This window comes from Triturus cristatus, chromosome 10, assembly GCF_964204655.1.
Source record: "Triturus cristatus chromosome 10, aTriCri1.1, whole genome shotgun sequence".
Lineage (NCBI taxonomy): Eukaryota > Metazoa > Chordata > Amphibia > Caudata > Salamandridae > Triturus > Triturus cristatus.
Window position 1 is genome coordinate 905,757,586 of NC_140593.1, and position 24,989 is coordinate 905,782,574.

The window sequence follows — 24,989 nt, forward strand, 5'->3', positions numbered from 1 at the left end:
GTTTCTACATTTGTAACCACCGTTAATTATTTTTTTTACCTCTTTTTTTTTCCCAAAGAAAACAATTTTAATTCACAACTAAAATCTTGAGCCAACAAAGAAAATCATCTTCAGCCACCTCATCCATAAAAGCAAGTTCTACAAAACAAGGTATTTATTGACAGCACGGATTCTCAACCTTCAAAATATTAGACAAACTATTACATTGCTAAAGTTTTCCCAAAAAAATCAATGCAATTATGATTACATTTCCCCATTTCAGAATTATATTTCATGTCTAAAGGATGGTTTAGCATTACGGAAATTGTTATGTGATGCAACTTATATCACATGTGCAATTTTTGATGAAAAAATTTAAAAAACACATTTCTCAACATCGTTCTGTTTCCAAATTTTTTTCTTTTTTCACTTTTCCAGACATTTATTTATCGATTCCACAACAAATCACCTTGTAAGTGTCTACACAAGCCTACACACCAATACCACTGACCAAGAGTCAGCAAGAAAAGCAATTTCGAAAAAAAAAGGTAATTTCAACCAACATTGTAAGGTGCAGCAGATTTTAAAATGTACCATGCTGTAGAGGTAACAATTTACTATTCGAAATCAAGGAAGGTGCAGCAGTAGGGAAAGTGTTGGATAGTGTAGGGGTATCAATTTACTATTCTAACTCCAGGAAGGTGCATCAGTAGGGAAAGTGTTGGATAGTGTAGGGGTATCAATTTACTATTCTAACTCCAGGAAGGTGCATCAGTAGGGAAAGTGTTGGATAGTGTAGGGGTATCAATTTACTAGTCTAACTCCAGGAAGGTGCATCAGTAGGGAAAGTGTTGGATAGTGTAGGGGTATCAATTTTGTATTCTAACTCCAGGAAGGTGCAGCAGTAGGGAAAGTGTTGGATAGTGTAGGGGTATCCATTTACTATTCTAACTCCAGGAAGGTGCAGCAGTAGGGAAAGTGTTGGATAGTGTAGGGGTATCAATTTACTATTCTAACTCCAGGAAGGTGCATCACTAGGGAAAGTGTTGGATAGTGTAGGGGTATCAATTTCCTATTCTAACTCCAGGAAGGTGCAGCAGTAGGGAAAGTGTTGGATAGTGTAGGGGTATCAATTTACTATTCTAACTCCAGGAAGGTGCAGCAGTAGGGAAAGTGTTGGATAGTGTAGGGGTATCAATTTCCTATTCTAACTCCAGGAAGGTGCATCAGTAGGGAAAGTGTTGGATAGTGTAGGGGTAACAATTTACTATTCTAACTCCAGGAAGGTGCAGCAGTAGGGAAAGTGTTGGATAGTGTAGGGGTATCAATTTACTATTCTAACTCCAGGAAGGTGCAGCAGTAGGGAAAGTGTTGGATAGTGTAGGGGTATCAATTTACTATTCTAACTCCAGGAAGGTGCAGCAGTAGGGAAAGTGTTGGATAGTGTAGGGGTATCAATTTACTATTCTAACTCCAGGAAGGTGCATCACTAGGGAAAGTGTTGGATAGTGTAGGGGTATCAATTTCCTATTCTTACTCCAGGAAGGCGCATCAGTAGGGAAAGTGTTGGATAGTGTAGGGGTATTAATTTACTGTTCTAACTCCAGGAAGGTGCATCAGTAGGGAAAGTGTTGGATAGTGTAGGAGTAACAATTTACTATTCTAACTCCTGGAAGGTGCATCAGTAGAGAAAGTTTTGGATAGTGTAGGGGTATCAATTTACTATTCTAACTCCAGGAAGGTGCATCAGTAGGGAAAGTGTTGGATAGTGTAGGGGTATTAATTTACTATTCTAACTCCAGGAAGGTGCATCAGTAGGGAAAGTGTTGGATAGTGTAGGGGTATCAATTTACTATTCTAACTCCAGGAAGGTGCATCAGTAGGGAAAGTGTTGGATAGTGTAGGGGTATCAATTTACTAGTCTAACTCCAGGAAGGTGCATCAGTAGGGAAAGTGTTGGATAGTGTAGGGGTATCAATTTACTATTGTAACTCCAGAAAGGTGCATCAGTAGGGAAAATGTTGGATAGTGTAGGGGTATCGATTTACTATTCTAACTCCAGGAAGGTGCATCAGTAGGGAAAGTGTTGGATAGTGTAGGGATATCAATTTACTATTCTAACTCCAGGAAGGAGCAGCAGTAGGGAAAGTGTTGGATAGTGTAGGGGTATCAATGTACTATTCTAACTCCAGGAAGGTGCAGCAGTAGGGAAAGTGTTGGATAGTGTAGGGGTATCAATTTACTATTCTAACTCCAGGAAGGTGCAGCAGTAGGGAAAGTGTTGGATAGTGTAGGGGTATCAATTTACTATTCTAACTCCAGGAAGGTGCAGCAGTAGGGAAAGTGTTGGATAGTGTAGGGGTATCCATTTACTATTCTAACTCCAGGAAGGTGCAGCAGTAGGGAAAGTGTTGGAACCAGTGCCGATTGAGCGGAGGGCGGGACAGGAAGAGCCAGTGACCCCACCCACACTATCGCGCTGCTAGCGCTCTAGCTGACTGCATCAGGCAGGGCATTTAAGGCGGCGAGGAGCAGCGGGAGCTTGCGGAAGGGAGGACGGTGGCAGAGTCTCCCCGACCCGCTTTACTATCGGCTGTGATTGTAACAGCGCTCTGCGCTCCCCACTAGCCGGTACCTGTTTGTGTGTGTTTGCACAGTCTAGCTTTTAATTTGTCACTACGATATTTTATAAAACGTTTGTCATACTTACTGCCATTACTGTGAGATTGTGCTGACGTTCTGACTCCTTGAGGGCTTGTGCTCGATTCTTCCCCTGCCCCGCCCCGGTCCGACACGGCAACCAGTGCCGATTGAGCGGAGGGCGGGACAGGAAGAGCCAGTGACCCCACCCACACTATCGCGCTGCTAGCGCTCTAGCTGACTGCATCAGGCAGGGCATTTAAGCCCTCTCGTCGCCCAACCGCGCAGCGATTGCGCGCAGGGGGCGCCTTAGTCGCGCCTGAGACGAGCCAGAGAGGGGCCCGTCTGTGCCCGTCCGTGACCGCACGGGGCCAGGGGCCATGACCCCTGTTATCGAGGCTCCTTCCGCTGGCGGTTCCGACAGACTTAGGTACTCTTCCAATGACCTACGTAATTTGTGGCACCCGCCGCTGAAAGGTTGCGCTCAGGACCCTGACTTATGTCCAGAGGGCCCTTTCTCATGTAGGCATTGCCGTTACCAGTCATACCCTTGCCCTCCCCTTTCAGGCACATTGACCCCTGAGGACTTGTGTCCCAGGTCTCCTAGGGGCAATAGCATATTATGCAATATAAGATCCCTCCCGAAGCATCACTCGGAGGTTTGGGACTTAATCCACTCGGCCCGCCCTGATTTTTGCTTTTGTACAGAGACCTGGCTCAAACCCCATCTGGTCCCTGCCATCACCCTGGGGATCCCTATGGGGTACAAGATTCTTAGGCTCGACCGCCCTGTCAAAACCGGCGGCGGGGTCGCAGTAATCTATAAAGACACTCTCACTGTCACCTTTCTCGACCAATGCTGTACTAGGGACATTGAAATCCTTGTTTTCAGAATTGGTTCCTTGTCACAAGCTTGCTGGAAGGGAGCACTGGTGTACCGTCCCCCTGGCCCTTGTGGGGAGGCTTCGACTCTCCTTCTGGAGACATTAGCTCCTCATATCAGCATAGGGACTAATTTTGTACTCCTTGGAGACTTCAATGTCCACAGTGAATTGGCTGACAATGCAGATGCGCGCAACTTGCTGGCTGATCTATCTACCCTTGGTCTTAAACAGTGCAACCAGGGTCCGACCCATCGGGCCGGTCACACCCTCGACTTAATCCTGTCCAACTCGCACCTCCTGTCGTGTTTTCCTTCTACGCAGGTGGAATGGACCGATCACTTTGTAATTAATTTTTCCCTCCCCGCCCTCTTCACAGAACGTTCCCAACCTGCTCCCCTTCCGTTATGGCGCAGGCAGTGGTATAAGGTGTCCGCTGACACTTTTAAATCTACTTTCGTACCTCCCGATTTTCTCCCCTCTGACTCCACCAGTTCGGCTCTGTCTAAATACGATGATGCCTTGATCACGGCGGTCAATCTAATTGCCCCTTTAAGACGCTGTAATCGGCGCTCTGACCGCAGGCAGGAACCATGGTACTCGGACCTACTGCGTGCGGAGAAAAAGGCCTGCAGGAAGTTGGAGAAAGCCTGGAGAATCTCACGCAGTATGACCGATAAAGATCGCTATGGCTCAGCCATGAGACTCTATCATAAAAACATCAGAGCTGCCCGTAAATCCCACATTGTCTTCCAACTGTCTGAGGCTGGCAACGACCCTAAACTACTGTACCAGGTTCTTTGCACATTTACCAAGCCCGTCGCCTGTGACAGTCCTGAAATGCTGACCCAAAAACTGTGTGAGGATACCGCTGGGTTTTTTGCCAATAAAATCGATTCCATTTATCGTAACATCTCCCAAATAAGCCCACCTATTGAGGAGACGGTCCCCTCTTTTAGCCCCCAGCCCGGAACAGTCGGTGCTGTTTCCGCTACGCTGTCCTCTATTCCCGAGATTAGCTTGGACCAAGTCAACTCCCTGATCGGGACTATTAAATCAGGCAGCCCAATGGACCCTGTTCCTGCCCGTGTCATGCACCTCATTGGGAGTGTCCTCAGCCCTTCCATTCAGACGGTGATCAATCGCTCCCTCTCTGAGGGACTGGTCCCCCGGGAGTGGAAGGAGGCCATGGTCAAGCCTATCAGGAAAAACACCTCCATCCCCTGGTCTGATATGACTAATCTGAGGCCTATCTCCCTCTTGCCGTTCATCAGCAAATTGATGGAGAAGCATGTGAATCACCATCTTTCCAGCTTTATTGAGCAGGCCGGCTGTCTGGACCACTCTCAGTCGGGGTTCAGGCCCAGGTATAGCACCGAGACGGCTCTCCTCTCCGTCACGGATGCTATACGCTTGTCCCTGGACAGAGGGATGTCAGTGGTGTTGGTGCTGCTGGACTTGTCCGCAGCTTTCGACACCATATCCCACGCAATTCTCCTTACCAGATTAAAAGAGATTGGTATTGATGGAGCCGCCTTGGCGTGGTTCACCAGCTTTCTCTCTGAGCGTACCCAGAAGGTGAATATGGGTTCCTTTAGCTCCCCCTCGGCCAGCATCACCAGAGGAGTCCCGCAGGGCTCCTGTCTCAGCCCTACGTTGTTTAACGTATATGTCTCCTCTTTGGCTAACATTGTGAGGTCTTTTGGGTTTATGCCTATCTCCTACGCTGACGATACGCAGCTGCTGTTCACTTTTAAAGACTTTACCCCGGAGATAAGACAAGCTTTCTCCAACGGCATGACTGCGATCGCCAGCTGGATGGCCCAGAACTTTCTCCAGTGTAATGTGGGAAAGTCTGAGGTCATGCTATTCGGAGGGGCAAAAACCCTGTGGACCCCTGACTGGTGGCCCTCCAGTCTGGGTCAGGCCCCATCCCCTAAACAGGTGGTGAAAAATCTGGGGGTCCGTCTAGATCATGATCTCACCCTTGCTCATCATGCCAGCACCACGGCGGGTTCCTGCTTTCACATTATTAGCCTCCTTCGGAAGGTGTTCCCCCTTCTACCTGACCATACAAGAAAGACCTTGGTCCAGGCCCTCGTTTTGAGCCGCCTGGACTATTGCAATGGCCTATTCTTAGCAGCCAACGAAGGAGTGCTTAATAAACTTCAGGTGGTTCAAAACACTGCGGCCCGCCTGGTGACCAATGCCCCCCCTAGAACCCCATCCTTGCCCCTCCTCAAGTCCCTCCATTGGCTTCCCATCCGGAAACGGGTGGAATTCAAGATTTGCTGTGTGGTGCACAAGAGTCTTCACAACCTCGGTCCACATTACCTAGCCGAGAAATTTGTATACCACCGCCCTTCCCGCATTCTTAGGTCTAGCAATCAGCTATTACTTCAGGTTCCTAGACATAACAAGACCAGACAAGGAGGTCGCTCCCTCTCCATCATGGGCCCACGTCTGTGGAACAGTCTTCCTCTTTCCCTCAGAGATTGCCCTAGCCATCTAGCCTTCAGGAAACACCTTAAGACTACCCTGTTCTAGTTGGAGCGCTGCTCTACCTGTTCCTTCACAGCACCGCGCGGAGATACACCTTCGGGTGTGATGCCGGCGCGTTACAAGCCCATAAATAAATAAATAAATAAATAGTGTAGGGGTATCAATTTACTATTCTAACTCCAGGAAGGTGCATCACTAGGGAAAGTGTTGGATAGTGTAGGGGTATCAATTTCCTATTCTAACTCCAGGAAGGTGCATCAGTAGGGAAAGTGTTGGATAGTGTAGGGGTAACAATTTACTATTCTTACTCCAGGTAGGTGCATCAGTAGGCAAAATAATGGATGGAGTAAAAGTTTTGTTGTAAAAAAATATTAAATTATATCATGCTAATTTTTTTATCTTTTTTCCTTTTTTCAGATAATGTCTAGCCTTGGAGCAGCCAACTTCATTAAATCCAGGAAGGGCAAAAATTTGTTAAACCATGGTGGATACATATATAGTAAGGAAAGAATAAGTTTAACTAGAAATCATTGGAGGTGCGTGCAATACTACACTACCCATTGCAGTGGCAGAGCGGTTACTGTTGATAATTTGGTTGTGAAAACCACAGAACATAACCACTCTGCCTCTGCAATGGATGTAGAAATCAGAGAGACAATAAATGAGATGAAAGCAATTGCAAGCACCTCCAATGATTCTACAGGATCAATTTTAAGGGAGGTTGCACAGCATGTCCCCAGTCATGTTGCTAGTAACATGCCTATAATACCCAATTTGAGAAGAATTATTCAGAGACAAAAGCAGGCAAGTAATATTCAATTGTCTACACCACATACATTCTCTGACATTAGAATTCCTCATGATCTTTCTATTTCTTTTTCTGATGAACCTTTCCTTCTGCATGACAACGAAAACCCTCAGAAACGTATTCTAATTTTTAGTACCCCACGTAACCTTGCTAAGTTAGAAAGTAGTGAAATTTGGATGATGGATGGGACGTTTAAAAGTACACCCCATCCTTTCACTCAAATTTACACTATACATGCTAAAATTAACAATAGTGTAATTCCCTTAGTGTATAGTTTGCTACCTGATAAGACTTCTGCAACATACACTGAACTTTTATCAGTGATTAAAAGCAAAACATCTGCAAGTCCTCGAAAAATAATTATTGATTTCGAATTGAGCATGATCAATGTGATCACTAAAACGTACACGGATACCCAAATTCAGGGATGTTTCTTCCATTTTTCGCAGGCATTTTGGCGTAAACTACAGAAAACATCCCTAGTTGCAGAATATTCTCGGGATAGCAAACTACAGTTTGAACTAAAAAAATTAACTGCACTTTGTTTTGTTCCTCCCGATAGTGTGGACGAGTACTACACTGCAATTATAGAATCTGTTTATTATACGAGTAACGAGGAAAAATTGGCACCCATTCTAAATTATTTTGAGGACACATGGATTGGACACCTAAGCAGATCGGGTCGCAGGAGGAAGCCACGATTCCATGTGGAGTGGTGGAACTGCTACACGAGTTGTTTAGAGGGAGAGGCCAAAACAAACAATGCCATTGAGGGGTGGCATAACTCCTTCAATCATACAATTGGAAAACCACATCCTAACTTCTACTCATTTTTGGAAACTTTGAAGAAGGAGCAAAGTTTCCAAGAAATGAGAATAGCACAAACACTCGCAGGTAGTCTAAACCCACGAGTAACAGTCAAAACAAGGGAAATGTCTGAGAGACTATTGGCAATTCTGCAACAGTTTTCGTTGTGTGTGGCTATAGACTACCTGGAAAATCTTTCTAACATTCTTTCTTTTTAAAACAATGAATTTACTTACTTTCCTGCTTTGCTTTAAATTATAGTAATTTTTAAAATTCAATTGGCATACAAATTTTTTTTTTCTAAAAATTTTTTAAAACAAACAAGTCGGGTTTTTTTTTATTATTTAAAACAAATCTTCATTTCCACCAAAATAAACCAATTAGTACAAATTTACTGTTCCATAGAATTTGAACCACTATTCATTATCGGAACTCCATTTTCCAAATTACCGAAAAAATCCAATTTAAATACCGTCAAAACCAAACACCAAATTTCAAACAGATGTATAATATACAAATCAAACCATATTCCGAAATGCACTTTGCAACTGAATCATCATTTGTATTTCAATTTTTCAAATACAAAATTTACAAGTACGCATAATTTTTGAACTTAGAAATGAAGATCGACAGTACGTTTTTTACTTCGTAAATAAACAAATCAACTGTCTGAACAGTAACCTTTAATTTTGTAAGAGTTACATACTATTTTTAAATAACTAACTTACTTTAAGCGACCCGACATAGGCATGTATTAATGACATTAATGTGGACATGTTTAACAACATTTAAGACATCTATTAGTTTTCCAGCAACCTCCCCTTATTCTTTCCTAACTATATATGTATCCCTTTTAAATGTTTAATCTATAATATCAAGTGAAAAAATTTCCTACCTGGACGCAGATCAGCTTCCTGCTGCTTCCTCCTCCGATGCTCTGCAAAATGGCGTATTACGTCGACGCTCACGTCCTTACGTCATCGCGTGCATCTCAATTTATGGCGGACTACTTTTTTAAATTCTACTGTAAATAAATGTTAATATATGTAAATAAAATATATATATTTTGTTATAAAAATAAAACTTACTTTGAAAAATTAATGAAAAATATGCTTTTTTTTTCATGATTTTTAAAACAAATAAAAATGTGAAATAAATAATTGTTTGCTGTCATTATTTTAAATTAATTTTTTTAAACTCCAATATTGTAATTAAATAAATGTAAATTAACTAAATATGTTCCTTACCTTGACTCTATTGTCTTTTCCCTTCAAAACTTTGTCTTACTTCACTTTCTGTACCTTCTTTTCTTGTTCCGCGGGTTGTATATTCTGAGGCTGCCAAAATAAATGAAGGACAAAGACGCTCATAGACTTCAATGGAAAAGCGTGGGAATTTATTACAAAAAGTAAGTTATAAATTTTTTTTCTAATTTAAAAATTTTTTTAATGATAAATTTGAAAATTTATTACTCTTTTAATTTTTATAGTATTTATTTGTATTTAAAAAATAAAATTATATTATTATTATAATAATTAAACCAAAAATACTCTTCCATTACTTTAAAAAAGGGCACTGTCTTTTGTACTTATAAATACTCTAGTCTTTTCATGTGTGATAAAAATACTCTAGTATTTAAAATTAGGTACTCACTCATATTTATTTAAATTATAATATTAAATACTCCATTATTTTTTTTAATAAACTCATTCAATTTAGAAAAATACTCAACTCTTAAATTTTGTAATTATTAAGTATCAACTTTTAATATTTAAAAAATCTATTAGTTTTTTAAATATCCAACAAAACATTCCTACTAAACTAAATGGCCAAGTATAAATATTAAAATACTCAAGGATTAATTTAACTGCTATCCAACCAAACATTTCTACTAGACAAAATACTCAAGTCTTAATATTTTAATTAACTACTCACTTTTTTAAAATTAATATTGCTTTTTTTAAAATAATTAAAATACTCAAGTATTAATTTAACTGCTATCCAACCAAACATTTCTACTAGACAAAATACTCAAGTATTAATATTTTAATAAACTACTCTCTTTTTTAAAATTACAATTGCTTTATTAGAAATAATTAAAATACTCAAGTATTAATTTAACTGCTATCCATCCAAACATTTCTACTAGACAAAATACTCAAGTATTAATATTTTGAAAAACAAATAACTTTTGTCAAATTACAAATGCTTTTTTAAAAATAATTAAACAAGATAAATATTTTTTTAAATGGAAACAAAAAAATAAAAAATGCGTTGTAATAGTATATGCGTTGTAAAAGTACTTACCATATAACATCTTGCGTTGTAAAGCCATGCGTTGTAAATGAATGCGTTGTAAAGGCATTTTCACATAATGCGTTGTAAAGGTATATGCGTTGTAACAGTACTTACCATATAATGGCACGCGTTGTAAAAGCATGCGTTGTAAAAGTTTTTGCGTTGTAAAAAATGCGTTGTAATAGCATAGCGTTGTAAAAGTTGCGTTGTAAAGGTGGTTCCCCGATCTGTTGCTCATTATCTCATTACGTCTATTAAAGTGGAACATTTTGCCATTATAAGTTCCCCTATTTGTTTTACCTAGAAAGGGTGAAGGCTAAAGGCGACATTACCGGGATGGAGACACATGTGCTACTTTGCAACTTAGTGAAAGAAATATATGGTGCAGAGGTGGTTTACTGGATGAAAGCATCTGACCAAGTTATGTGCCTCTGCAAATAAATGAAATTAGCTTGGCTTGTCTCAAGTGGGCCTACAGGTGAATCAGAACTTTGGCATCCTGTGTTAAGGACATTACCCACCATCGGCTAGAAAGTGAGGTGTAAATTTCTGATGTGCCTCATATGTCTAATTTTAACATTCTGACACCTTATTTCCAAATTGCATAAAGTTCCTCTTGCTATACAGTCATGTTTGAATTGGAAGGTAGAGTGGTTTAAACCTGGGGATTAGCACAGACACTGTAATTTTGATATGAAATATGGTTAAGCCATCTGTGTACTAGGATAGGTCTTCAGATCACAATGAGCTTAAGAGGGCTTTCATCAATGATACTTGATGCATGTTCACACACAACTAAAGGTTGGATGTCCTCGGATGGGAAGACAGTTAACTCCTTACACAACAGGAACAATTTGAAAAGTAATAACACATCCATGAGTATTCTCCCATTCCATTATGTCTGACCTCAAGCAATCCAATGTGCGTTGCAGTACCCAGATCGTATTTTATTCTTGTATGCCAGCAAGAGTCTATCCTATAAACTGTTAAATCACATGCTCCTTCATGAGACTCTCCCAAATACTGATGTTCTTAAAGACTTCCCTTCAGTATCTGTTTTTTGTATTAACTCTATTATTCTACTCCAAGCTACCCAGACACTGTCCTAATAAACTTACCATAGAAGGATAGATGTTACTGAAAATACATCAATATAGTTGTTCAGATGGGACAAGCAGCATTTTGACATTTCTCTGTACAAAACAATAAATTCCATTGGGAAGCAGCAAAAATATCCATTGAATACATTAGACAGAACACTGAGCACACATTCCACACAGTTCAGATGTTCCAGTTAAGCATCACCAAGCTCAAAAGTGTTCCAACCACAATAGTAAGGAATCACAGTCTACAAAAAAACATAACAATTCACACTCATCCAGCAAAGTTCAAACATTCCATTGAACTGGCTCATGTTCTTTAGTTTGTATTGCATATTGGAGTGCTGAGCAAACATTCACAAATAGCTGGACAGATTTAAAGATGAAAAACACTAGTAAACATATTCACTCCCAGCAGAATTTGACAGCCGATTTAAGAGCAGATTTTACAATTCCAGCCCGTAACATGAATGATGGTGCCAGATGCATAGCTTTGTTGTTGAACATAGACATAGAGTTTACAGCCAGTAGCGCTACTAGAGAGTGTAAAAAACAAAGTGAAATGATGGTGATATCTGAGGGAAGTCTATATGCTGAGAACGAAGACAGAAGGTTGGAACAGTGAGCGTGAACAATGAGAGAAGAGTAAAGCAAGCGAGAGCTTGCCAGCTGAGAAGAAGAACAGATGGTGAATAGAGAAAAGACGACAACAGAAGAATATGGAGCAGAGAAAAGAGCAAGAAATAGATACAGAAAGATGTGAGGGTGACAGAGAGAAGGTTGAAAAGAGAAAAAAGGTAGAGGGGACATATAAAAGGCGAAGTAGGGGGAATCGAGAGAAAGCATGTGGGGGGAAGAGGTAGAAACGAAGAGCTAGGTAGGGGAGAAAAGGGAACAGATAGAGAAAAGGAAACCAGGAGATGAAGAGGTTGAATAGGGAATGAACAGAGAGATTATATGAGGGTTCATTTTGTAACTTCCATGTAAGACCTTTCAATCCCATTCTAATGCACCATATCTTTGAAAATATGGTGCTACTCTACTCTTTCTCTTACATGCAACACAGCACAACAACTTCACTTACTGCAGTGTGTTGTGTGCAATGTTGGCAAGTATATCCATCAAAGCTTTGGCACAAGTGTCCAGAGTTATATGTTGTCTTGGACCTTGTATGGTGCTCTGCTGCCTTTTGGCTAGGGTCCCGCTACAGAAATGACATATACATACACACAGACAGACAGAAAATCACTCTTTGTTAAGAAAATGCTATTTTTCCATGAATAAGGGAGTCATTTTTCCAAGGTTCCAGCCCGGAGCAGTTGTCTGGCAGGTCACAGTGCGATACTAGAGGATTCTGGGATTAGGGCACACTGATCATGTTATGTAGGCATTTTCACTTGTGCTCTATGTTTTCCATTAACTTGAAATGTTGAAATAACTTTTTTTATATATCTTTTTATTGATGACAGATTTAACACTCTACAGATATTGCAATATGAAATCACGGAGTACAACTGAAATGGACATATATTAACACATCCTATATTACTTGAGCATTTAATGACAAAGTCCCAAACATATCTTAATCGTCATGCAGCTCCCTGCGACACCAATCCACATGTGGGGGCTCGCACACATTTCCTCTGTATTCATTCCACTTTCCCCATATTTGTGACCACTTTCTGGGACAGCCCCTTCATTCCTTTCCATTAGCATGTACCAGGATATATCTCTCTTCCATGCACCGAGTGTTGGTGTTCCCTGTGAGACCCAGAGTCTGGCTATATTACGTTTTGAAATAACATTGTTATAGAAACACTGATTATAACAACATTAAATCTCTTCATTCATAGACTACACTTTCTTACCAGCTGTCTCACAATCAGCTGCTGAAGTGCTTTTACCTCAGACAGACCTCCTTCCCCAAAGATTCAATCAGTACCACCATCCAATGGTGCCCCTCATCTCTACATAGACCCACTCTTCTGTGTGGTTCATTTCCTTTACACTGCTACTCATTCCATGTATGTGGAGTATAGTAGGGTGTTGTAGTGTGTTATATTACACACATATTATGCAGACACAATGGCTTTTATAAGTGAGTAAGCTAATGTATAGGAAATGTTACTTGAGACCAGAGTCACTAGAATTATTCAACTGTCCAGCCTCTGCAATTTTCTTATATTTATATATTTGCTGCATTTGCCACATAATCCATCATCTGCCACATATTCTGCAGATTTTAGCTCAAATTATTCAAAAGTGACTAAGAACGCAGCAACAAGTTTCCATGCAGTGGAAGGCCTTCTGTAAAGGGTGATAGGTCAACTTTCTGTTGCATTTTGCTAAATTTGGGTGTTAAACTGGTACTAATCAGGTGCAGTCTATGCCCAGACATTGCTAACAAGTTTAAAAATGTCAACATAATTAAGTAATACTATTACAAGATGCGCTGTATTACGCCACATAATTTGCCTTTTCTTGCAGCATAACCTACTCAACCCTGCCTCAATATTATTATCCAAAGGAACCCTTTTTACCACACTTAGAATAATGAAAGATTAGAGAAAGAGAATAGGGCTGTAAACCAAAGCCTTGCAGTTTCCATGCTGCTATTTGATAGTTTCATAGCTCACTGAGCTATATAGGGTTGTATCTTATCAACTGCAATTAATAAAAGGGTCGCTGTGACAAAAACAGTAACCCACCCAGCTGTCGTCATAAATAAAATCTTGATATTTCTGTTACACATTGCGTTTCGCTGGAGGCACACACAATACCTTTGCGCTTCTTTATGATGAGTCAAAACTCAGACAAGAGAAAATTCAGAACTCTCACTTTTTTTCTCAAACAGATATATTGATCACCAGAGTTAAAGTGATGTTTTTAACCTATTAATTGATGGCACATAATTGTTTTTAAATCATAAGAATTTTAAACATGTAAAAACCTTAGCCCTGTAAGAAGTGTCAAAATGCAACCTCCACCACCCCAGAGCCTGCCCCCTGGTGAGGTGACGGGAACCTCTGAACAAAAGCAACATTTCATGCCTTAGGCTCTGGCAGGAGGAGGCCCAGAAAATGCTGTAACTGTACAGAGAGGCCCATTAACATTCTGTATGTGATAATTAGGCCAGCAAACAGAATGATAATGAACCGATAGTAGTCTGTGCCAGGTCGGGGCGTGGCTTCTGCCGCCCGGGGCTTACAGCAGGAGTGCGAGCTGGCCCCTGCAATGACAATTAGAGAACTATGAGGCTGCTTACAGGGGGACAAATCACTCCAATGTCCAGAATTACAGACAAAAGGCATCTGTGAAAGAAATCATCACAGACAAGAGGCCCAATTAATTGGTGAACCGTGAAATTTATGGACACTTGGTCACCCTAGTAAGAACCCTGATCTCTAACCCTTTCTATCCGAGAGAAGTGAAATCTTTGACGAGTATTTGGATTCTGATTGCCGAGCTGGACAATTTCATGCTGCATCTAATGTTCCTACAGCCTCGAGGAGCTGACAAAATGAACAAACAGATTATGTTAAATGGATACATTTTTGAAAGCTTTTTCACCTTGCCAAATTTTCATTTTTTTTGTGAAAATGTCTCAGATTTGCTTCAGGTACGGTTATATGTTGTCCCGAGAGTTTTCCCAGCAGTGAGGTCAAATCAGGTGTCTCCAATGTTTTTATGCAAAGCTTTGTGAGTGAGTGTGAGCATTTTGGCATTGCACAAGTCTTTCTGATAGCCAGCAAAGATGGTTTATCATAGGCATTTGTGAAAGTTTATTCTGCAGAATAATGAGGGATTGGAATTTCTTTAGGATTTGACATTCATTTAATATAACATTAGAGTAGACAGGTTTTGAGCTGATCTGATATTGTGTTATGGTTTTGAGATCCGCAACAAAGAGGAGAGGTTTTATGTCAGAGATGTATTTCAAAGTGAGAATACTGCTCCATGAAATCCTTGAGTTAATGTGGGCTTTCCAGGATGATGCTCGTTAAGAGTAGCTCCCAAGCTCTCTGCATTCATTCTGTGGACGATGTTGTGATTCATGATGATAAAGATGATATTGTGATCCATGATGATAAGGATGATTTGAAAGATAAGCTACATGATTATACATATCAATCAGTTGAAGCTTATCTGCTGTCTTAAGAGACAGAGAGGCTGTGAAATTGGAAAACACTTGTTATTTGGCTTTATTGGCACATTAGGGTGATCCTGGGCAAGTGGCTCAGTCAGGGACTATACAATCTGGTTATTCCTACGACTAGAAGAAGATGAAGACTGTTTAGGGTTATTTTTACTTCTATATTCCCTTTGCCAACTCCTCTCTGTTTGGGGCAGAGGCAACCGAGAAGCAATTTTGGACTTAAACATTCTCTTTCTCTATCCTGGGTCTACAGCCTCCGCACCGGTATTGCCTTTTGAGATCTTTGAGGAAAGAAGCTACTCTACTAGAGTATTCTCAATGGATTCAGACACACTTTCCTGTCCACTGTTCATGGTGATGCAGACCAGACATATATCAGATGTTAGTCGCAAGCTTGGCCATTTGCATCCATTGACATTCCTTTACCAGTGGTATGTGTGTGGTAAAAACCTCCAATATACTGCGGGTAAGAGGGGGAGAGTAGGTTTAAGAATCCTCGCTCCTGCCCACAAAGCAAGGTGTCTTTCATTATTATTTAAGAGAGCAGCAGGACTGGTGCTTGTAGAGCTTCACCAACAGCATCTACTATTTGTACTACTGCATATCAAAACTTACAATATTGTGGTACAAACATTTTGAGGACAGAATATAGAGGTGCAAAATATAGGAAGATAAATGCGTACTTGGAAGTATAGATTTACTATTCCTAACACCACATCTATGCAACTTGGAAATATATGTACTGCAGAGGTACATATATGTAGAGTTAGGTCAAGAAAATGTAAACTTACTTACCTGTCAATATTGTATTTTCATACATACTGTGTAAAGAAATTATCAGAATGTCTAGGAATGTTAATTGAATTTGTTCTCATGGATACACGTGTGTAATGCAAGGTCTGTCTTGTATTGATGATTTTAATTATTTATCATAAGAAAAATAATTTTCAATTTCAAATAGCTTCATTTCGATAACAGGTATCATAAAAGCATCAAACATTCCATCCATACTAAAGAATACAAATTATTAAAATTATAAATATATCAGCATGTAAATTAAAACAGTCTGAATATAAAGCTATTTCATCATGAGTTATACATTTCAATTTGAATTAAATAGGTAAAAACACTAGAAATATGATTAAAAATGAGGGTATTTGATGTCACTTATAGGGGTCCGTGTACAGAAATTTGATTTACATTGTCTGACTTTTTATACTCAACTGTACATGCTCACAAGGGTACTGAATCAAGTTACGTTGCCCTTCGTTTGGCACTGTGCCTAATAGACCAGGCATGGCCTAGGAACTAGGTGACTCCGCAAACAAAGAGGGTTCTCGAGTCAGATTTTAATATTTAATATGCGTAAAGCTACTCGATGGTCCCGAGTGCCTAGTTGTTTGCAGATTGGCTCAAGCCACCTAGACCTAGCGTTTGCATACCCTGGGCAGGCAAACTTAAGGTGCGCAGTGCTCTCTTTATGCGCCCCGCAAGAGGGGCATTCTTCAGTGGTCTGATGTGGTGGGCGCTGTTTTGCAGTTAATTCTTGAACTGGGAGAGAACCAATTCTAAATTGAATGTAGAGTGCCCTCTCTCTTGGGATCTGATTTATGTCCTAGTATGGTTCAAGGCTACAGGATTGTTTGTGCTGGAAGAATTCTTCCGTAAGCCTTCCCATGCTTGACCAGCTGAGATCTCTGGCATCTACCCAGCCCCAATAAATGCGTTTGAGTTCAATCTTGCTTGGTGGGTTTTGGGTATCCAAGGATTCCTTAAGACCAAGGGTTGTCATTAGTGCCTTGACATTAGAGATCCACTTAACCCCCTTGTTGATGTCCAGGCTCAATACTTCTGCAAAGGCTTTTGCATAGTTAGCGAGTTCCGGTGTTCTCCTAAGGCGAGCCCAAAAGAACAATGGACGAAGTTTCGCCATGTCTTTGAAACGGCGCCTGCCCATGTCCTACATCAGGGGGGTTAAAGGGACACTCTGGGGTAGCATGGTCAGATCCCTGAGAAAATTGTTTTCAGACCTGCTGATCTCATCTAAGTTTTCGAAGCCCCAGAGCTCGGCTCCGTAGAGAGCCAAACTGACTGCCTTCGCTCCATACACAGCGAGAGCCGGGACAACAGGTCTACTGAATCATGAGCGATTTTCTTTGCGCAGTGCCCCAGCCCCGTGCTTGTGATTGAGAAGCATTTTATCGAGATGGGTCCTCCACTGCATTTTTCCTGAGAGGCGTATCCCGAGGTAGTCAAAGGTGGTTACTCTCTCTAGGTGTGTCCCATCTAGAATTATGTTGTTTCTAAATGATTTATGGGGTTAAATGTCATGAATTTTGTCTTAGATGTATTTATGACCAACACCTGAGTGTCGCAGAAGAGCTGGAATCTAGCTGGGGTCTTGGAGATCAGTAATGTATTATCGGCAAACAGGAGAGTTGGCACCTTATCGCCTGCCAGGGCCGGTACATCAGCTGATGATGCTTGCACGTATAAGGAGAACAGGGTGGGTGCCATCACACAGCCCTGCCAAACTCCCCTGTTTACTGGAATCTTTTCCGTGAGCTGTCCCTGGAACCCCCATCTAATCTGGGTGTAGTTACCCTCATGAAGTCTTACCAGCAAGTTGAGAATTAGTGGAGGAATACCCATATCACGCAATGTTTCCCATAACCTTTCCCTGGGCACCAGGTCAAAGGCAGTCTTTAGGTCGATAAATGCAAGAAAAAGACTGCCTTTGCTTATCACTGCCACCTTCCAATAGATCATGAGGAGCCTAAAGACCTGGTCCACCGTTCCCGTATTAGCCCTTAATCCCGCCTGGTATTGAGAGAGGATGTCTTCCTCCTCAGCCCATGATTGAATTCTCTGCAGTATGACCCTGCCTACCAGTTTCTGCATTGCATCAATTAGGCTGATTGGCCTATGGTTGGCTGGGTCCTCTCTAGCTCCCTTCTTGTAAATTGGGACTACCTCTGCCCCCTTCCATGATTCTTGGACAGGACATCCTCGAGAGATGGAATTAATCAAAAGGAGGACATACTCTGCCCAATTTTTGCGATCTGCGAGAAACAGATCTCCAGGGAGACCATCTGGTCCTGGGGCCTTAGCTGGGACAATCCTGCCTATAGCAGACTCAACTTGGTTCAGGGTGAATGGGTCACTTTCACCCCCCCCAAGATTGGTCAGGGGATGGTCACGTAGCCCAACTGCACTTGCGCCATTGGTCCCAGAATAGAGTTCCCCAAAGTGGTCCTGCCAAAGCTTAGATGGAATAAGGTTAGGGATTTGGTCAGCTACCCCCTTGTTTGCCCCCCTCACTAGTGTCCAAATAAGACCAGAGTCTATTGCTAAACTGGCATTTTGTAATGCTTGCCAATGGGTCTCGTCTCAATCTAACTTTGCTTGGTTCAGGGCCTTTTTGCAGTCTTTTCTTGTTGCACTAATAGCATCACCATCCTTGGCTCTCATAGCTACTGCCAGGGCTTTCCGCTTAAGTCTGCATTCTTTAGTGTACCATGAATGCCCTCCCCTCAAATGCGCTATAGGTTTGGTGGGCCTAATGGGCGCTTGGAAGTAGGTGCTAATCTCTTCGATAGTTTGTGTATGTATGGTGAGGGCGTTAGTGGGACCTACTGCAATTCCTTCCCGTAGTTCACTGGTGTTTCTGCGCAGAACTAGCCTAATAGCCTCTAGCTTTGCTTCGTTAAGGGCAACCTTATGACATTTAAAGGCTCTTCTAGAGTTTGAAGGGATCACCTCTTTGGACACAGAGTACATGTGGGTGTTTCATGTAGAGCAGGGAAGTGCCCACGGGAGCTTCATGGACAGACAGAGAGGGTTGTGATGACTGTCAGTTGTGTTCCCCACCACCATGCTCCCAGAGCCTGATGTCTAGTAGGATATAGTCAATCCGAGATGGACAGGTTACTCTGTTATATGTGAAGGCTCCGTGGGCGTCTGATTTAGTCCTGCCGTTCGCTGCCCTCAGCCCATACTCCACAGTGAGTGCATTAAGTTGGATGACAAACTGTGACCATTGCTTTACCGGGTATATGGTTAGTGGTGGAACGCCCCATTTGCTATTGTCTACCTCTGTCCCTAGGATATCCTCTGTGCCAAGAGGCTCAAAGGTGCTGTTAAAATCTCCTACAATTAAAAGTCTGGATTGGGGCAAACAGCCTGACAAGCCTTGTTCAAGTTGTGTAAGCCTCATGATGTCTGGGTTCGGGCTCTGGTGTTCTGTTACTCTACAGTTTAAGGCAATGTTAACCCATACGATCAGCCCCACCGAAGGTCGACCCCTTCCTGAGGTGGTGGCTGGTGTGTGATAACAGCTGTAGCCTGATTTATAGAGGGTGACCAAGCTCCACATTTCTTGGAAGGCGCAGATGTGATGGCCTTCTACTAGATCGTTCCAATGAGGTAATGCTAATTTGCTGCTAAGGCCCGCAACATTCCAGGAAATGATTTTTAACTGATAGGGGGGCTGGATCTTAAGATGTTCCTATGGTAGGGGTATAAACTGGGGGTGATGAAGTAGCAAAAGTAGTAGGAGAATCAAGTGCTGCTGGAAGAGTAGCCACCTGAGCCCTAACTTTGACTGTGTGGTTGGGAGTTTGAGGAGAGGGGTCCAAACTAGCGAACCTTAATTCTAGGCACGACGAGGTGTTCGGCGGTTTAGGGCGCTGTAGTCAATGACTATAGGGAGAACTTGTGGCGGCTGTCCTGCCCGGGTCTCATTGATTAGTCAATCAGTAGATTCCAATGATGAGGAATCTCTTCTGGTCCCTTTGGGTTGTTTGTCGCCTGGTCTTTTTATAAATGGTGCATATGGAAATAGCCTAAGTTGTATTTTTATAGTGTCAGGGGAGCAAGTACGAAACTCTAAAAAGAACTAGAAAAATAATAATGTTTTGCTAAAAAATATAAAAAACAAAAAATAATAAATAAAAGGTTTTGTATAATAAATAAGCCAATCTGGTTATGTTCTATGCACATTGGTTTGTGTAAAAATATTGTTCTGTTGTCCTGATATACATTTCTTGTAATTTGCACACTTGCTTTTGTCCTTTTTCCCTTTAACCTCATCAAGTGCTGCAGCATAATGGGAGAGCTCAGGGGTTAGTTTGAGATAGAGCCAAAAAAGCAGGGGGTGGGGTCTTGATTTATCCGCAATTGAGCATCTGCCCATATCTAGCCGTAATGGATGAAGTGGTGTACTCTGGGGAAGTGAACATAAAGATCTTAGGAATTTATTCTCTGTAATTAACAGGCTTTCAATGTTTTCAAATCCCCAGAGTTCAGCCCCATTTAGAGCAAAACTCGCTACCTTATGGTTCTAAATCTGTAGAGGGGCAGCTATTGGCTGAGCTTTGGAAGTTCTATGCTCCTTAATCAGTGCCCCAATAGTCTGCCTCTGCTGTAGATTCCGCTTTATAATATGATTTCCATGCCATTTGCTCAGAGAGGGTTTATGCCCAAATAATCAAAAGTGGCCACTCTCTCAAGGGGGATCCCCCCTAGCAGCATTTTACCTTTGAACGATTTATGTGGGTTCATTAGCCGAAGTTTGGTTTTCGTGGTATTAACCTTGAGACCTCTTTGATTGCAAAAGGACTTGAAGCAATCCAAGAGCTGTTGCAGACCACTGGGAATTTAGGACACTATCAATGTGTTGTCTGCAAATAATAAGGTAGTTCCTTTAACACCTGCCCAGCACAGGGGAGTCAGCTGGTACTTCAGCTTGATATTGGACAACACCATTGATAAATAATGAAAATAAAGTGGGAGCCAACACACAACCGTGTCTGACCCCCCTGCCCACAATGATCGGATCTGTCCACTGGCCCTGGTCTACCCAGCTGACCCTGGCGTAGTTGTCCTCATTTAGACAGACAACCAATGCCAGGATCTCAGGGGGAGGACTGACCTCCTGCAGGACATACCACAGCTTGCACCTAGGGATAAGATCAAAAGCTGACTTCAGATCAATAAATGCAATGTAGAGGCTCCCCTTTTCGATACTCACAGTTTTTCCAGGCCAATGAACTAAAACAAAAAACCTGATCAATGGTGCTGATCCTCCTTCTGAACCCTGCTTGGAAGGGGGATAGAATATTATTCTCCTCCATCCAAGCAGTGATCCTTGTAAGAAGTGCCCGAGAGAAAACTTTCTGAGTACCATCGATGAGGCTGATGGGCCTACAGTTAGTTGCTGGTGAACAATCACCCTTCTTGAAAACTGGGATCACCTCTGCACTTTTCCATGAGGGTGGTATGGGAGACCCTGCAGCATTACCATCAGCCAAGATCAGGATGTATTTTGACCAATTGGCAATGTCATCTAAAAAGACAAAGCCAGGGATACCATCAGGCCCCGGAGCTTTGTTCCGAAAGATAGATTTTCTGCTACGTATGATTTCAGCTAAGGAAAATAGCCATGAGGTCTGGTGGCTGCAATGGTCAATAATAGGAGCTCAGGAGCCAAATGCCCTGTACCAGTGTATACTGCGGTAAAATGGTCCTACCAGGTAGATATAGAGATATTGTTGGAAGATGGACTCATTTTGCAGCCTCCCCCTTGCCACTAAAAGCCAAAACTGACGTTAGTCTTTCCTCATGCATGCATTACTAATTTGGAGCCATCGATCTTCCTCCTAGGCCCTTTTCACCGTGACTAACGCTACCTTGTAATTTCTCCTTGCCTCTCTTAGTTCTGGCAAATAATTTACTCTGATTGCAGCAGTCAGTTTAGATCTTGTAATCCTGCACTCCTGATTGAACCAGGTGGAGCATGGTCTGGCTAGTGTTGGCTTGCCCTGGGGCTGATGGGGCATGCTAAAATAAGATGTCAGTTGTTTAAAAAAGCTGTATGACATTCCTTGATCTTAGGGAGCCCGTCTTGCTGTTCAAGTAAACTTCCCAACTCACCGGAGCTATCTAATAGGTTAGTCTCTATGTTTTCGAGTTTGGCTAAATCAACTGCGACTCGATCCCATTTGACTCACCTATTGTTATTTGAGGGGCATATCTCCCTAGTTATAAGAGGTGTACTTGGGACAGTGGGAGTTGAGATCCATAGTGAAGACATTGTGAGCTCAAGAGGATTATGGTCACTGTCAGTGGTCATTCCAATCACCATATCCGTCACCCCAGGCCACAATTTGACATCTAGTCGAATATAATCAATGTGACTCATATTAGCTGTTCTATTGTAAGTAGTCTTCCCTTCCTGTCAGACCTGGTGTGTCCGTTTACTGCCCTAAGCCCATATGCAAGTGTTAATGCATGAAGCTGCAACGCTGTGCTCGTCCATCTTTTAATAGGTGATATCCTCTACGTCTAGGGGTTCATAGGTGACGTTAAAGTCACCTACTATTATTAATGGAGCTAGAGACTACCTCTTCTCCAGACAGTCTTCTAGCAATTGTATTGTAGGTGACCTGCAACCAGCTTTGGACTCTCGGGCTTAAACATTAAAAAGATCGAGTCCTGCACCGGTCCTACCCCTCTATGAATGGCTAAAATATCTGGGGCATCGGTCTTGATCTCATGTAAAGTACAGTGGAGATCAATACACCCCCCAACAGGCCGGCTTTGCTTTTCATTAAGTGCTGGACAACAAAAGGTCACATACCCAGGAATAAAGACTGGAATAGTAGACCAGGTTTCCTGCAAAATACATATATCATGTTGTTCTATGTATTGAACCCAGTGTACAAGTGCCACTTTGGGCCTCACTCCAGCTACATTCCAAGAGAATACTCTAAGATTTGGAGCTAGACTTCCTAATGTTATGTATGAGGACTGGATCCTGTCCGTATCACAATTTGACCATGGATCTAGAACTACCTCACGTAATAGTAGGGACCCCTCTTCAAGGGTGCCAGTATTGGTCTGTGGATGGTCTTGGTGCCCTTAACTTGTACACTTTAAGGGTGTTGCCATGTGTTTGATAGGGGGTCTAGATTTTTCATGTGCCAGTCAATCGGCAGTAGCAAGTGATGAGTCAGTCCCCATTAAGATAGCTCTACGGCTAAATATTTGTAACTGAGGTAGGGTAGGAGGTCTATATTTTAATTGAATACCAGTGGGTGTCGGTGAACAGGATATTGCCTATAGAGCTGCATGGCTGTTGGCTATAATCCCATCCTTAAAGTGTAACTCAATACAGTCCATTTTGGAGGAGTGGTCAGACAGTCTCTTAGACCATGAAATGTCTCCCTGATAACTGATCTGCACCCCCCCACTTCGCGGATCCAGTGCATGGTTTTGTTAATCAGGGAGTCTTTGTCTTTGTGTTTTACTTGTGAAGGGATTTTGGGCACATTTATCATATATATACTCCTGCTCTGGATTTGAACCCAATGTTGGCTGCAGTTCATTAGTTGGCCATTGGTAATTTGAGATCTATCATGGCTTCACAAGGCGGTCTTGCTAAGGGCAGAGACAAAGGGCTGTGTAGGAATAGACATTAGGGGAGCTATGAGTTTCGGGGCAGTATCAGATCCTTGAAAGCAACCAGTTACAGACTTAGAGTGAGATCTGAGAAGCTTAACTTGGTCAGTAAGGGCTACAATTATTGCCTTAAGTGAGGTAACTTTGGCCCTTAGATCTTGCACAATTAGAGCCAAGTCCTGACTCCCTACTGGTGTTCCATCTAGAGTGCCCCTAGCCCTTTGACCACATGATCCTTCGTCTGCTGGAACACACCCTACAGAAGATGCACTCCCCAGCTCAATCACTCCACCTTGTTTATCATAAGCCAAATTCTGCAGGGGGAGAAACCTATTGGTCAAGACAATGTTAGTATTAGTGGTGATACCAGTGTTAGCTATAGTTCCATCTGTAGCAATAGTAGCGATGGTGGCCGTAGAGGACACCCCTCTCTCCAATGCATCAAGTATAAATGTTTTCTTACTGTCACTGAGATTACCTTGGGTGACAGGGGGAGGGTTTCTATTGCTGCGTGTTGTCATCTTGTTGAAGATGGCGGGTACATGTCTCGCAGGAATAGGAGAGGGATTGGGGTCAGGAGTAGGGTTGGCATTGGTGAGGGCATTAGTTAAATGCAATATCTCAATTCGGGGGTACAGAGAACCTAGTATGTCAGAAGGGGTGGCAGGAACTAAAATCTTCTCACATTCTACTAGTAAATTAACAATATGATCCTAAACACCATTGGTCGCTGCTGGTTTATGAACCAGTTTGCGTCTAGGGGCCTTCTGGCAGTGCCCTTCAGTCCCACCTCCCCCCTCACTCGTTACTTTTTTCTTTTGCCCATTATTCTTTTATAATATTTGAATGGTATATGAATAAAAGACAAAAGGTAGGAATATAAAATTGCTCATAAATACTAGAATCAATATAGTTAGTGTTGTGGTAATGGCTACACAAGGCCAACAAGCATCTCGCAACTCGGGGCTAAAAACCAAAAAATCAACAAGAAAGAACAGGGAATGAATTTCATTAAGTATCTAGATTAAAAGTCCAACCTTGCTAATCGGGATACAGGAGAAAAAGCAATTTTAAAAAAATGGAAAAAGACTCACAGACGGTAATGTCCCGGATCACAGAACCAAGAGGGGTGGCCCAGTCCTGCCTCTTCCTGGCAATGACGGGCAAGGACGGGCCTGCCCTTGGCCCGGGCTTTACCCGGGTGCGTCCTGCGCCATGGTGAGCAGAAGGTGCTTTTGTAGTGCCTCGGCATCGGCGGCCCTCCCTCCCCCCAGGGAGCAAGGGCTTCTGGGGCCTGGAGTCCTGAGGCATCGGCAGCGGTAAGTGAGTCTGGCTCCGAGGTGAACAGAAGGCGCTCT